Raw genomic sequence first — 5,000 nt, forward strand, 5'->3', positions numbered from 1 at the left:
GATCTAACTGTTTAATTGAGCCTGAGGTGTTGGATTATTGTGGATGTAGTTTTAGGAAGTGAGCTCAAATTATTTCATGAGAAAGTTTTTCTTTGCCGTCAATTTGACATCTGGGTCGTTTGGTTGTTGACTTTAATCTCAACTGTGTCTCATGTTGAAATGGAATAAATGGAGCGTAAACGATGAGACCGTGAGGATGGAGGATTCTTCTTCACGTTCTCTGATGCACCTGTGTGATGATACAGGTGTGCAGACAATCCGTTTTCTACTTCAGGGAGTAAAATAATAAAATGAAATGATGTGTCTTTTATGGGACAGTGTGGGTCGGACATGTGTGTGAGCGGCTCTGCACACTCGGATGCATGTATGTCTGGTCCCAGTGGGTGTGAGGAGCGCTGCAGCAGCAGGTCGTTTCATTTCTCCAGCCGAGCGTCGTCTTTATTCTCAAGGAAAGACAATGAAAGAGTTTTCAGAGGCTTGTTGTGAGTCTCATGTGATTATAAATGTGTGTGGAGGAGTTTAACCACATGCAAATGTAATATATGTACATACTGAATTTCTATATGTGAAATATATGTTCGCATAAAATAAATACACACGTTAAAATTATATATAAAACCTATTAGAAATTGGAATAATTTCACGTCTAGCCCGTACACACACGTTTATGTATGTGTAACACCCGCCTATGTACATATAGGGGGGGCCTGGGTTATTCTTATGATATTCCCTTTGTTTTATGCTTTAAACCAAATAAAACACCACACAATCCCAAAACTTGAAATGTAAAGACTCTTTAGTCGTAATGTTTTACGCTCAAAACAAATAACAGAAAATTACATAAATCCCTTGGGTTTATTGAGAGTGTTAATATTCAACAGAAATAGTACCGGTTTAGCTGTTATTCAGTCTCTTATATCCAAAACATCACATAAAATGAAACAAAACATTAAATTCAGGAATATGATGGACCCACACGCACTCACACACGCACACTTGGTCCACAACGGTCTCTACCAGTTATTGAAACCCCCTGTTGCAGGCCTGTGTCGTAGCTTGGGTGCGTTGTGGCCTAAAACAAACTGGCCGCTTCACTTTTATCAAGCAGAAGAAAAAATAAAAGGCACGTGCAAATCCAATACTCACAGCTGCCGACAGTTAGTAGGGAAAAGGAGATGAACAGATCACCGCCCGGGCGCTGCAGCAGCGGCGGCAGCGGCGGCAGCGGCGGCAGCGGCAGCAGCGGCAGCGGCAGCGGCTCACACACACAGCAAGGAGGATGCAGATCCTACCTAGTTCACAGGAGCTTTGCTTCCCTCTTTAATGTCGTCAAAACATCCGTCTTCTCCTCCTAAATTAAATTCACAAGCTAAATTCCAAGTCCACAGGCTGCTTCATGCCGATTTAGCCTTAGCTCAAGTTAACGGAGCATGTTTATACAGAGCAGAGAGCTAGCTAACCGCACAGGCTCTAGGCTAAAGCTAACGGCTAATCGCGGTTAGCGTTAACGGTCCGTTTTACACTGTAGAACTTAATCACAGTTTTCAAAAACACTCTTATGCTCATAGTTACCTCGCGGATGGTCACAAAGTTCTTCACGTCAGGTAAACTGGTCGTTTCCCCACAAAAATAAAAACTCTGGTCCACCAAATCACTCCAGCACGGACTCGGTCAAGGTAACTCGCTCTGCTCACGTCAATCAAACTTCCCGCTATGTCCCGCCCCCTCACCTACAGACTGTTTTACGATTGGCCAGAGTTACTGGAGCTATACACCTGCCAATACTGTCAAAGAAATGAATGATTGACAACTCACAAAACAAGTAATAATACATATCTCACAAACACTATGAAATGGCACTGAATGGTACTGAACAGATCACTTATTTTACATTTTTAACTTGCTCTGCATTTTAACCATATTTATGAATTTTTACCACTTCAATACATAATGAACTTTTATGAATTATGAATAATTATCATCAAAATAAATCAGTCGTTTCAGCAAGGGCTACATATGTATGTTTATATTGTAGACGTGAATATATATCCATCCCAACTGATGTTATATACAGTGAGTCTGAAAGTCTCAGACCACTTAGACAGACATGTTTAAATTAATGAGATTAATTTGTATTGTTTTTAATAAACTCACATATATAAATTAAATATATATTATTAACATATATGGTTGCGACATGTTATACCATATAAAAATTCATTATAGATATTTTTGATATATGTACATGTGCAAATTGTATATGTTCTATACTTATCTTCATATTTCCAGAGGATGTATATAATTATTTAATACATACATCCCCTTATAGTTAACATTGTGTTTCTGTGTGGGTGGGGGGGGCTGATGCCAGCGGAGAGCAACGAGGTGGAAGCTGCTTTGAATCACTGATTGAGCTGAAGTTCCTCTGTGGGCCAAGAACCTGAGAACCATGGGAAAGACAGAAAAGTCAAGTCATGCTTTTTAATACCTGCTCTGATGAATCACCCTGGACCTGGCACAGTTACCGCCCCTCCAACACTGGGCTGGATCTGCTGGATGCAGGGTGGAGCTGATTGGAGATGACAACCTCTGAAGTGAAGAGGCAAAGATCTGCTTCAGTTTATGCAGAAACGAGCTGTGTCTCAGTGTGTGGGTGGGAATATGGCATCACTTATTTTTTGTTAGTGCTCACATTATTTCTCACTAATCTGTTACAAATTTAAACTTTAGGTTTGTGTTCTTATTGTTTTCTCTCAGTTGAAGCGAGCTTTATTTAAATTAGATGATCATACTGTCTTAAAAACAAAGCCACACACTTGCATGACTTTTTGAAAGAATGACATCACACCAGGCTGCACAAAACACTTACTGCAGCATGTCTAAATGGTAATGTAAGTAAAAAAAGAAAAGGCACATGAAAAATGACAAAATGACTTATGTTTCATCAGTTTTGCCATTTTTGTCTTTGGTTTGTCAAATATTTACACACGGGTGGGATTGCTGTCCCCTGCAGGCTCATGTGATTCATGGGAGACTGAGAACGGGACTCTTTCCAGGGTGATCACTGTGGATCGGGCTTTGATCAGACAACAGTCACACAGCCTGAAGCTACAAGAACTGTTGGCATGACACAGCCGGCAAGAAGGAGGGAGCCTGACCCCACACCGACGGCGGCAACGGCAAGAAACAAAACAGAAAACACTGTGAGAAGCGAATCAAGTGACGACAAGCTCTCTTTAAAATATCCACTGACTCTCAGATGATGGAAGGGAGTGAAGAGAAGCCTGGAGATAATGAGTGGCGAGAGCATCAAAGTGACAGGAAGTCATTCATTTTGTATGTGAGCCAGAGTCTCTTGGCGGTGAGCGGCGCCACGTCCGTTGACGGTGCGTCTTGGGTGGTGTCAGAGGAAGTTGAACTAGAGAACACAACCGACTAAACTTTGGTTCCCATCAAACATTTGTTCCCGAGCGCAATGAGAACATGTTGATATACGCTGATCACTGCTGCAGCGTGTTTCCTTTAGCATTTAACGAAAGAAACGATGCATGGCGTCTGACGCTGCAGGTGCTGCAGGTGAGGCGGTGAAGAGAAGCTGATGATGGGAGGGAACCACGTGCTAACTAGCGTCATAACATGCAAAACAGTGTTGCTCGGCAACTTGATGCGAATCAGTCGCTAACGTTGACGTTGCTAAAAGATTGGGTGAACTTCTAGCTGTGATCCCCGGTCGACGTGTCTGTTTCCTTTGTCTTTTAAATACAGTTACAAGATTATTACATCAGCCTCATCGATCAAACAAACTTACAGTGAGTTTAATGTTGCTTTCAATCAAGAGAAGCTTTATTACTCCCCAGACACGACACCTCTGTCCTCCTCTCTGCACTCCGTCTTCCTGGACCTCTGCTACGTCCCGAGGGTTCGGTGTCCCTCAGCTGCTGTTTCCTGGCCTCGCTACCTTTCCTCTCCGCACAACCTTTTCTCCTGACTGGGTTACGACGCTCTGAGCCCCAAGACTCTCGCTCAGACACATCCGCAGCTTCATCTGAATGGATGGAGCTTTTGCTTCTACAGTTCGTCACCAACTAAACAACCTACACCGAGCGGAGAAAGTCTGTCAGTCACATTTTTCTGTTTTGAGGCGACAGAGAGGAAATTAATGCTCCAAATGTAGTTTTACCAACATAAAAAATACACCACGCAGCCCCCCCTCCAAAGAAAAAGCCCCTTCATCCAGACCCAAGCAGAGGCACTAAATTTGATTTAACCTTGAACATTTACCAAACTGACAGATTAGGAGTTCATACACGCTGCTCAGGTTTCTTACTCAACCTCTAGGGCAAAATATGGTCCTTATTCCTCGGATCCCCGCGGACTGGACTTCCCCTGTTGACTCATTTCATTAGCTTTTCCTGTTTAGTGGGGATTTTAGAAGAGAGAGAGAAACCTAATTTCTTCCCATGTAAAGTTTCCCCCCCCCCCCACAACAAAGAGCTGTAATATTAATGTCGAGTGTTTGGGTTGGGTCAGCGCTGAGTTCACCTGCACACACTTTCACCACCACTGTTATTCCTTTGGTCTGATTTCCAGTAAAGCCACACGATGACGATAATTTGATTTGGCCTTACAAATGGGTGGGATACGCAGAAAATGACAAAATCACAAATTCCAGTGCATTTAAAGAGCCACTGGAATGTATTTAAGTTTCCAGTTTAATATATGTTCCTGTGATTGACCACTGGCACCTGAGCAGAGCTGCCCCGGGGCAATAAACCCCACTGATTTACACCGGTTAAAGAGCGGGCCAAGAAGCGTTTGGGCGGCGTTTCTGGAAAGCAGCTTAAGCCGTGTCAGGAATGTGCAACACTGAGCGCTCACACAGAGATCAGGGTTAGTGCACCTCAGTAAGATAAAGATAAAAAGAAAATACAAAATCACTTAAATACACACAGTGAAGTCCGGACACACCCAGGCTCCCGGATCACAGCCGGTCGCCCCGC

General features: G+C 43.1%; 1 long non-coding RNA gene across 1 annotated transcript in view; it reads left to right on the forward strand.

Moving 5' to 3' along the window:
- LOC130170460 (uncharacterized) overlaps positions 1 to 188 on the forward strand; it is a 9,804-nt gene extending 9,616 nt beyond the window's left edge. The window contains exon 2 of the long non-coding RNA XR_008827991.1: positions 1 to 188. This exon is cut by the window's left edge and continues 1,733 nt beyond it. This is a non-coding gene — a long non-coding RNA (uncharacterized LOC130170460).
- Positions 189 to 5,000: the final 4,812 nt, after the last annotated feature.

Source organism: Seriola aureovittata, chromosome 6 (assembly GCF_021018895.1).
Source record: "Seriola aureovittata isolate HTS-2021-v1 ecotype China chromosome 6, ASM2101889v1, whole genome shotgun sequence".
Lineage (NCBI taxonomy): Eukaryota > Metazoa > Chordata > Actinopteri > Carangiformes > Carangidae > Seriola > Seriola aureovittata.